Source organism: Macaca fascicularis, chromosome Y, assembly GCF_037993035.2.
Source record: "Macaca fascicularis isolate 582-1 chromosome Y, T2T-MFA8v1.1".
Lineage (NCBI taxonomy): Eukaryota > Metazoa > Chordata > Mammalia > Primates > Cercopithecidae > Macaca > Macaca fascicularis.
This window is the reverse complement of record NC_132903.1, coordinates 6138451-6149934: the sequence shown is the minus strand read 5'-3', so window position 1 is coordinate 6149934 and position 11484 is coordinate 6138451. Positions and strand designations below refer to the sequence as shown.

Here is an 11484-nt window from a genome sequence, read left to right as displayed (position 1 = left end):
CCCAAGCGACACTCACCCATCTATCCTATCTATCCTGACCCTTGCCTCTTGGGTCCTAATGCCTGCCAGACAAATGTCCTCTCACATCTCTTCTCCAAGGCTAGTCCTGCTTCTAAAAAGCCACTCCCTGTCTCTGGTGCTTTTCTAATTTCACCTATAAAAATGATTTCTGGTATAAACTCCAGGACTCTATTCCCTTCTTTAGGCACCTAGGCTCACCAATCAGAAGGATATCACTTTTGCCCAAAGCCCCATCGTAGGAGGGGCTATCTTGAATTTTAGGATCCCTCCTCAGACTAGCAGGTCTAACAAAAGCTATTCCTGAAGCAAGGATATGGGGAGCCTCAGAAATTGTATCCCTCCTATTCATGTAAGTGAGCACAAAAGGCATCATTCTTCCAACCCTGGAGATCACCTCTCTCCCTCAGGGTGTGGCTCTCCACTTCATTTTGGGGCATAACATCTATATAGGACATGGGTAAGGCCCCAATACTAATAGGAGAATGCTTAGGACTCTAACAGGTCTTGATAATGCATCAGTAAGGGCCACTAAATCCGATTTTTTACAGAACTTGTTGCGGTCTAGGAAGACAGGCAAGTGTGCAGGTTTTCAAGAATGCATTGGTAATGGCCACTAAATCTGACCTTCCTTGGTCCTCCCTGTGGTCTAGGAGCAAGACTAGTGTTTCTGCTGTGGCACTGATGAGTGCAACTATTCCAATCAACAGGGTCCAGGGGTTGTTATAGTTTCTTAGCAAGGGGAGAAACAAACAAACCAAAACTGCGAGTGGTTTTGTCTTTCAGATAGCAAACACTTAGGCATCAACAGGCTCACTCTTGAAATGCATCCTAAGCCATGGGGACCAATTTGACCCACAAACCCTGAAAAAGAGGCAGCTGATTTTTTTTCTGCACTATGGCCTATACCTAATATTCTCTCTCTGATGGGGAAAAATGGCCACCTGAGGAAAGTGAAAATTATAATATTATCCTGTAGCTTGACCTTTTCTGTAAGAGGGAAGGTGAATGGAGTGAAATAACTTATGTCCAAGCTTTCTTTTCATTGAAGGAGAATACACAATTATGCAAAGCTTGCAATTTACATCCCACAGGAGGACCTTTCCACTTACCCCCATATCCTAACCTTCCTATAGCGCCCCTTCCTTTTAATGGTAAGCCTCCTCTAATCTTCCCTGTCCAGAAGGAAATAAGCAAAGAAATATCCAAAGGACCACAAAAACTCCCAGGCTATCTATTATGTCCACTTCAAGCTGTAGGGGGAGAAGAATTTAGCCCAACTGGGTACATGTCCCTTTCTCTCTCTCTGATTTAAAGCAGATCAAGGCAGACCTGATGACGTTTTCAGATGATTCTGATAGATACATAGATGTCCTACAGGGCCTAGGGCAAAACCTTCTATCTCATTTGGAAAGATGTCATGCTATTGTTAGATCAAACCCTGACATTTAATGAAAAGAATGCAGCTTTAGCCACATTCGGAGTTCGGATTTCGGAGATTTATCTTCATCAAGTAAATGATAGAATGACAGCCGAAGAAAGAGACCAATTCCCTACCAGTCAGCAAGCTGTCCCCAGTGTGGATCCCCACTGAGACCATGACTCAGATCATGGGGACTCGATTCATAAACATCTGTCGACCTGTGTTCTAGAATAAGGAATAAGGAGAATTAGGAAAAAGCCCATGAATTATTCAGTGATGTCCACCATAACTCGAGGAAAGGAAGAAAATCCTTCTGCCTTAGTGAAGTGGCTATGGGAGGCCTTAAGAAAATATACTCCCCTGTCACCCGAATCACTTGGGGGTCAGTTGATTCTAAAAGATAAGTTTTTTGCCAATCAGCCGCAGATATCAGGAGAAAGCTCGACAAGAAAGCCTTGTGCCCTGAACAAAATCTGGAGGCATTATTAAACCTGGCAACCTTGGTGTTCTACAATAGAGACCAAGAGGAGTAGGCCCCAAAGGAAAAATGAGATCAGAGAAAGACTGAAGCCTTAGTCTTGGCCCTCAGACAAATAAATCTTGGTGGTTCAGAGAGGACAGAAAATGAAGCAGGCTGATCACCCAGTAGGGCTTGTTATCAATGTGGTTTACAAGGGCACTTTAAAAAAGATTGTCCAGTGAGAAACAAGCCGCCCCCTTATCCATGTCTGCTATGCTGAGGCAATCACTGGAAGGTGCACTGCCTCAGAGGACAAAGGTTCTCTGGGTCAGAAGCCCCCAACCAGATGATCCAACAACAGGATTGAAGGTGCCCAGGGCAAGCACGAGCTCATGTCATCACCCTCACTGAGCTCCGGGTATGTTTACCCATTGAAGGCCAGGAAATTGACTTCCTCCTGGACACTGGCACAGCCTTCTCAGTATTAATGTCCTGTCCTGGAGGACAGTTCTGAAGGTCTGTTACCATCCAAGGAATCCTGGGACAGCCTGTAACCAGGTATTTCTTCCACTTCTTCTGTTATAATTGGGAGACTTTGCTCTTTTCACGTGCCTTTCTTGTTATGCCTGAAAGTCCCACACCCTTATTAGTTACAGATGTATAGGCCAAAGCTGGAGCTATTATCTACATGAATATGGGGAACAAGCTACCTATTTGTAGTCCCCTACTTGAGAATTGAATAAACCATGAAGACGGGGCATTGGAAGGACAATTTGGAAGGGAAAAAATGCCTGCCAAGTCCAAATCAGGCTAAAAGATCCCACCACTTTTCTTTATTGAAGGCAATATCCCTTAAGATCTGAAGCTCATAAAGGATTCCAGGATACTGTTAAACATTTAAAAGCTCAAGGCTTAGTAAGAGAATGCAGCAGTCCTTGCAACATCCCAATTCTAAGAATACAAAAACCGAATGGTCAGTGGAGAGTAATACAAGATCTTAGACTCATCAATGGATCAGTAATTCCTCTATGTCCAATTGTACCCAACCCCTACACCCTGCTCTCCCAAATACCAGAGGAAGCAGAATGGTTTCCTGTTCTGGACCTCAAAGATGCCTTCTTCTGTATTCCCCTGCACTCTGACTACCAGTTTCTCTTTGCCTTTGGGGATCTCACAGACCACACGTCCCAACTTATGTGGATGATCTTGACCCAAGGGTTTAGGGATAGCCCTCACCTGTTTGGTCAGGAAGTGGCCCAATATCTACACCACTTCTCAAGTCCACACACTCTGGTCTTTCAGTATGTGGATGATTTACTTTTGGCTACCAGTTCAGTAGACTCATGCCATCAGGCTACTCTAGATCTCTTGAACTTTCTAGCTAAACAAGGGTACAAGGTGTCTAGGTTGAAGACCCAGCTTTGCCTACAGCATGTCAAATTTCTAGGCCTAATCTTAGCCAGAGGAACCAGGGACTTCATCAAGGAACAAATACAGTTTATACTGACTTATCCTCACCCTAAGACATTAAAACAGCTGCAGAGCTTCCTTGCAAACACTGGTTTTTGCTGACTATGGATCCCCAAATACAGCAAGATAACCAGGCCCCTCTATACTCTAATCAAGGAGACCCAGAGGGCAAATACTTATCTAGTAGAATGGGAACCAGAGGCAGAAATAGCCTTCAAAACCTTAAAGCAGGCCCTAGTGCAAGCTCCAGCTTTAAGCCTTCCCTTAGCTCTTGGAGTCCTTACTCAGACTAGTGGACAACCACAAAACCAGTGGCATACCTAAGTAAGGAAACTGATGTAATCACAAAAGGTTGGCCTCACTATTTACAGGTAGTTGTGGCAGTGGCAGTCTTAGTGTCAGAGGCCATCAAAATAATACCAAGAAAGGATCTCACTGTCTGGACTACTAATGATGTAAATGGCATACTAGTTGCCAAAGGAAGTTTATGGCTATCAGACAACTGCCTACTTAGATACCAGGTGCTACTCTTTGGGGGACTAGTGCTTCAAATATGAATGTGTCTGTCCATCAACCCTGCCACTTTTCTCCCAAGATGGGGGAAACCAATCAAGCATGACTGCCAACAAAGTATAGTCCAGATTTGTGCCGCCTGAGATGATCTCTTAGAAGTCCCCTTAGCTAATCCTGCCCTTAATCTATATACTGATGGAATTTCATTTGCGGAGAATCAGATTCAAAGGGCAGGTTATGTCATAGTTAGTGATGTAACCATACATGCATACCTCTTCCCCAAGGGACCAGTGCCCAGTTAGCAGAACTAGTGGTACTTACCCAAGCCTTAGAACTGGGAAAACGAAAAAGAATAAATGTGTATACAGATGGCAAGTATGTTTATCTAATCCTACATGCCCATGCTGCAATATGGGGAAAAAAAGGAGTTTCTAATACCTGGAGGAAACCCCACTGAATACCACAAAGAAATTATGGAGTTACTTCATGCAGTGCAAAAACCCAAGGAGGTGGCAGTCTTACACTGCCATAGCCATCAAAAAGGGGAAGGAGAAAAGGCAAAAGGAAACCATCAAACAGATGATGAAGCCAAAATTTCTGCCAGGCAGAACCTCCCATTAGGAATACCTATGGAAGGACCCTGAGTATGGAACAACCCTATCCAAGAGATTAAGCCCCAATATTCCCCGAATGAAACAGAATGGCAACTTTCACGGGGACATAGTTTTCTCCCCTCAGGGTGGTTAATAACATAAGGAGGAAAGGTATTTATACCCAAAGCCAGCCAGTGGAAAATATTTAAAGCACTCCACCAAACTTTTCATGTGGGTATTGAAAACACTAATCAAATGGCCAAATCTCTATTTGCAGGATCAAATCTCTCTGGACCATCCAACAGATAGTGAAAGCCTATGAGGTGTGCCAAAGGAGCAATCCTTTGGTTCATTGTAAGGCCCCTTTGGGGCAACAAAGAATAGGTCACTATCCTGGAGAGGACTGGCAGTTAGACTTCACCCATATGCCTAAGTGAAAGGGATTTCAATACTTGTTGGTCTGTGTTGATACTTTACAAATTGGATAGAAGCTTTTCCCTGTAAGACAGAGAAGGCCCAGGAAGTCATTAAAGTCCTCATTAGTCAAATAATTCCTAGAATTTGTCTTCCCCAAACCCTACAGAGTGACAATGATCTGGCTTTTAAAGCCATGATAACTCAGGGAATTTCCAGGGCACTAGGGATACAATATTATATTCACTGCACCTGGAGGCCACAATCCTCAGGGAAGGTCAAGAAGGAAAATGAAACACTCAAGAGGCACTTAAGGAATCTAACACAAGCAACTCATCTCCCATGGCCTATTCTTTTGTCCATGGCCTTGTTGAGAATCCAAAATTCTCTTCACAAAATGGGGATCAGTCCATATGATATGCTGTATGGATGACCTTTTCTCACAAATGACCTCCTGCTTGATCAGGAAATGGCCAAAATGGTCAAAGATACAACTTCTTTGGCAAAATATCAACAAAACCTTAAAAACCTGCCTGAGAGATGTCACAGAGAAAAGGAAACAGAGTTGTTTCAGTCAGATCTAGTGTTGGTCAAATCTTCCCCATGTACCTCCCCATCTATGGACTCTTTATGGGAAGGACCATATTCAGTAATCCTCTCTACCCCCACCGCAGTTAAGATGACAGGAGTGGAGTCTTGGATTCACCATACCTGAGTTAAATTTTGGACATCCCCTGAGGAACCTGTGGGACTGTCAGCTCAGAAGTCCCAAGATCAGCCAGACGAGCCTTGATACCCCTGTGAACCATTGGAGGACTTGCATCTCCTATTTTGGAGGAAACATCCCAGACTAAAAATGCTCCTACCACTGATCCTTCTGACAGCAATTTACTTCTACTTTTAACTCAGCCTGGATAAAATGGTCTCATTTTCTGGAGCACCCTCTTTACTTTCCATTTATTCTTTCCCTATCTATCCCTCCTGCTTCCTTGGATACCTCTTATAATCACCCCTCCCCTTCCACTAGCTCCTAATTAACTCTACAAGACTCACAACTTAACCCACTTTCTGTTAAATCAGTTCAATCCTTCCCTGACAAATTACTGTTGGCTACGTATCTCTCTATCAACCTCTGCTTACATTGCCAATCCCAATCTTACAAAAAACTGGGTCTTTACCAACTTAACCTACCACCCTCATTATGAAGGGAAAGATCCTTTCTGACTCCTAAATATGCAATCATTAGCTGACTTCCCTATCTCTGATAGGATCAATAATACGCTAACAAGACATGCAATCCAACTTTTATGTTCTTACGTTTCCAAACTCACCTATTACACAAGGAATGAAAAGCCCATACACAGTCCTGTAAATACGAATACCATCTTAACTTTCCAAACCCCTTTACGCATCAAACACACACTGTTATTGGGCTTGCCCCTGGGGAACCTACTACCCCATCACTGCAATTACAACCTATAAATTCAAGTCCCAACTGATCATAGTAACTTCCGAGTCACCTAAACAGCTCCATTCAGATGGCTTGTCTGCTTCCCAGGATCCCCCAAAATCATCACCTCCTCCTGCTTAACAAACAGTCCAGGTATTGTAATGGCAAATATACTCCCTGCATGACCATTCACCCCTGGACTCCCTGCAGAAGCATCCCCACCGCTAGTGAATGCCTTCTTATCCCCTCTTTCAACCACTCTCTCTAATGGTTCTTAGTAGATACAAAATGGTTTTTTCTCCAATGGGAAAATAGAACACAGGGAGCACTCAGTTTGCTCCCAACAGCCTTTCCCAGCCACTCACTGGAGCTACTTTGGCAAGTACTCTAGGAGTATGGGAAAATGAAAACAACAAACTCACATAACTTTCTAAGATACACAACCAGTTCTGTCTACCTAGCCAAGGTATATTATGTGGAACGTCAACCTTTACCTGCCTCCCCACTAACTGGACCAGCACCTGCACCTTAGTCTTTTAAGTCCCAACATTAACATTGTGCCAGGAAATCAGACCTTATCAGTATCCCTCAAAGCTCAAGTCTGTCAGCACAGAGCCATACAACTAATACCCCAACATACAGGGTTATGAATGCCTACTGCTACAGGAACCAGAATAGCCAGTCTATCTACTTCATTATCCTACCACTGCACACTCTCAAAGGATTTCTCAGACAGCTTGCAAGAAATAATGAAGTCTATCCTTACTCTACAATCCCAAATAGACTCTTTGGCAGCAGTGACTCTCAAAGGCCTAGACCTCCTCACTGCTGATAAAGGAGGACTGCATCTTCTTAGGGGAAGAGTGTTCTTTTTACACTAGCCAGTCATGGATAGTATGAGATGCCACCTGGTGCTGACAGGAAAAGGCTTCTGAAATCAGAGAATGCCTTTCAAACTCTTACACCAACATCTGGAGTTGGGAAACATGGCTTATCCTCTTTCTAGGTCCCATGGCAGCCATCTTGCTGCTACTCGCCTTTGGGTCCTGTATTTTTAGCCTTCTTGTCAAATTTATTTCCACTAGAATTGAGGCCATCAAGCTACAGATAATCTTACAAACTGAACCCCAAATGAGTTCAAGTGACAACTTCTACTGAGGACCACTGGACTGACCTGCTGGCCCCTCCACTGGCCTAAAGAGTTCTCCTCTGGAGGACATTACAACTGCAGGGCCCCTTCTTTTCCCCTATCCAGCAGGAAGTAGCTAAAGCAGTAATCAGCCAAATTCCCAATAGCAGTTGGGGTGTCCTGTTTAGAGGGGGGATTGAGAGGTGAAGACGGCTGGGCTTCTGGGTCAGGTGGGGACTTGGAGAAATTTTCTACAAGCTAAAGGATTGTAAGTGCACCAACTAGCGCTCTGTGTCTAGCTAAAGATTTGTAAATACATCAATCAGGGCTTTGTGTCTAGCTAATTGGCTAGGGGACTAGAAGAACTTTTCTATCTAGCTAAAGGATTGTAAGTGCACCAATCAACACTCTGTGTGTAGCGAAAGGTTTGTAAATGCACCATTCAGCGCTTGGTAAAAATGGACCAATCAGCACTCTGTAAAACGAACCAATCAGCACTCTGTAAAATGGACCAATCAGCTCTCTGTAAAATGGGCCAATCAACAGGATGTGGGTGGGACCAAATAAGGGAATAAAAGCACACCACCTTAACCACCAGCCCCAAGCGGCTCAGGAGCCTTTCCATGCTCCTGAAGCTTTGTTTGGTGGTGCTTGGCAAAAAATCTTGCTGCTGCTCACTCTTTAGGTCAATGAGCTGTAACACTGTGAAGGTCTGCAGCTTCACTCCTAAAGTGAGACCATGAACCCACTGAGAGGAATGAACAACTCCGATGTGCCGCCTTTATGAACTGTAACACTCACAGCGAAGGTCTGCAGCTTCATTCCTGAAGTCAAAAAGACCATGAACCCACCAGAAGGAAGAAACTCTGGACATGTCTGAATATCAGAAGGAACAAACTCTGGACACACCATCTTTAAGAACTGTAACACTCACTGGAAGGGTCTGTGGCTTCATTCTTAAAGTCAGCAAGACCAACACACCATCAATTCTGGAAACAAGAGGACAGTACAACTAAGCTAGAAGAAATCTTGGGGACATGCAGTTTTTTCTCTACTTACCATCCTCTTTAGAAAGAGGGTTCTGGGTCTCTGTCTTTTGTCTAGAGATGCCTAGAACAAAAACAGACACCCTCAGCTGCTTCTCACCAGCCCACACAGGTGGCAAACAATCTCATATCCCTATATCGTCTCCACTGGGCTGTGTCCTTCACTGCTTCACCAAATTTGGCTCACATTTAGTTTTTTTATTGCAACACAGCCTGGCTGCAATACAGATTAGATAATGACAGCCAATAGCCTGAAAATTGCACCTTTAACTTTCAGATTGTCAGGAGTCTTGACAACTTCATAACCAGAAATGACATATGGCAAGAGATTCTGTATATTCAGGCTTTCTTCTACTTTTATCTTTTTTTTTTTTAAACAGCAAAATTGGATATGTTTATTTTACACTAAGTACAATTCAGTATATGCAGAGAGGTACTCAGCATCACACTAATGATCAATATCCTCTTTATTTTCATTTGGTATGTCACTGAAAACCTGGCATACCACTTAGCTAAAAATCACATAAAAGACCCCCTAGAGAAATCAAACTGATGTTTTTTTTCCCAAAAAACGATTGATTTCCTATGCATTAGTCAAATCTGATAGTGATATTCATTAATAAGGAAAACTGAAGTTTTCAAGTATCAACTCTGAACAGCAGAGACCCTACTGTTATTAGCCACCAAGAACTCAGAGGAAAGAACTCAAGAAGAGACAAGCAAGAGCACTATGAAAATTATATTCTTTTCCGTGAAATTCAGTTCCACAGCTATTTGAGCAAGGGTCCAAGACTATGGAGAGGCAGCAAAGCTGCTGGGAGGGCCTGTTTGCAGGCAAAAATGCGCTGGCTGTGTCTCACCCTGCCGTGTCCTTTTCTGGCTTCACTTTAACTTGGTCCTCTGACTTTGGGTTGTAAACTTTACAGTTCCAAGAATCAATTTTGGTTGAACGCAAGGGTAACATCCCCATTCAAAACAGAAATGTTCTCATGATATGAAGGCCATTCTGTAGACTGCATTTATATATGTTTATATTTATATAAGCGCCTATGCGAGACAAAGTTTCTTTCCTCTTAGCAAGAGAATACTGCATCCAGCAACACTGCTTTGGCTAGCTCCTTTTCCTGTATGGCCTCATGTGTGAGGCAATTGAAGCGGCTATTTCTCCCTTCCTCTTGTTCTAGCCAAAATAATCTAGGAATTCACCATCTGGTCTAACCAAGTACATTATTATTGTGTGATCCACTATGTAGTCTTCATCTTCGTCCTTGGGGCCAGGGCTGTAATACACTCTGTATGCTCTGGCCACTTGATCAACTTCTTCTCTCATGCCAGTCAAGCCAACCAGTTTGGGAGAAAATTCTTTCACATACTTTGCAATGGCTTCTTTTGTGTCCCACCCTGGGTCAATGCTGATGAAAAGTGGAGTTAGATCTGGCAGAGTTGTAATGCTATCTATTTCATCCACAACTTGAATCATCTTTTCTAGTTCTTCTGGACAGACATGAGGGCAATGAGTGAAGCCAAAATAAATCAATAACCACTGACCCAAGTAGTCCTTGTCAGTTTTATGCTCCCCAGTATGAGTTGTGAGGGAAAATGGTCCCCCAAGTAAAGGCTTGCCGATCTGTCGCTGCCGTTCCTTCTCTAACTTCTCTGCCTTTCCTTTCTTCATGTACTTCATTCCAGCCAGTAAAGCTCCTCCAATAGCAAATGTGATTGCTAAAGACTTCCAGGAAACAGGCCCGGGCTTCCAGGGGCGCGTGGAGTCTCTGGGGCCCTTCTCCGACCACGGGGGTGGGGGTGGCGGCCTCGCGGTGCTGAGGGGCCGGGTTCGTAAGCAGTAGCCAGGGAGCCCCGAGGCACGCCACACCTCTGCTTGCGGCCCGCAGAAGTGCCTCATCAAGACTCTCGCAGTTCCCTTGGCTGGGCCCCAAAGCTTGAGTCCGCGAGGCAAGAAGCGCCAAAGTTGGCCACCCAGAGGCCGCATAACTCGTCCAGGTACTAGGACCAGCATCGCCATGAACTTCAGAGACCGGGTCTCTTCTACTTTTATCTTAAATCCCAATCCTCCTTGTGTTATTTTGTACCCCTCATGAAATCCTTTTAATAAAAACCTCCCTGGGTGTCTCCTTTTTCAAAAACTCCTATCCTCATTCCCCTGCATCCATTCCTGGTCCATCTGAACCCTCAGCCCCAGTGACCTCTCTTGTCCCCAAGCTTTCAGCCCAAAATCCTACTCCTCCTCCATCTGTTACCCATTCAAAAACCACCTCTGCCATTCTCCCTCTTCGGGAAGTGGCTAGGGTTGAAGGCATTGCTTGTATTCATGTCATTTTCTCTGTGTCTGATTTGCCACAGATCAAACAGCATCTGGGATGTTTTTCTGAAAATCCCTCTCATTATCACAGAGAATTCCTACACATAACCCAATCTTTAATTTAATGGCATGACATTTATATAATTCTTTCACTGTCATCCTTGATGAAGAGCACTGAGTTAAATTGAAATGGATATCCAAGCTATTAATATATTCAACAGGCCTTTAAGTATTTCTTATCATAAATTTTGTTTTCCTGGAAAAGTTTTTTTTTCCAAGTGAACTGAATTATTTGTCTCCACTCTGTCTTGCCACTCTTCATGCAGGTATGAGAGACTCTAAAATGACTTCCAGTGACCTGGGACTCCTTGAGAAAACAGAAAAGGTGTCACAAATCCCATTTGGGGAAAAATCTCTGTTTTCCGTACAGAACCCCTATAATTAGAAGTGAAGAACTACCTCTCAAAATCTATCTTTGTCTTTCAGCTATACTTGTTTATTAGATCATAGAGACTATTTCCCTAGCCCTATTATTTAATAAGGCCAATAACCTAATTGGTAAATTAGCAGGAAAAAAAATCTTATAACTACTGGGTCTTCTGTTTTTTCTTTGTGTGCATGTGTGTGTATGTGTGACTATATAAGTGT

The 11484-nt window shown here is 43.5% G+C and overlaps 1 pseudogene; it reads right to left on the bottom strand.

Moving 5' to 3' along the window:
* Nucleotides 1-9397: 9397 nt before the first annotated feature.
* LOC141409542 (protein SCO1 homolog, mitochondrial pseudogene) lies at nt 9398-10546 on the bottom strand (annotated as a pseudogene).
* Between the last annotated feature and the right edge of the window lie 938 nt (nt 10547-11484).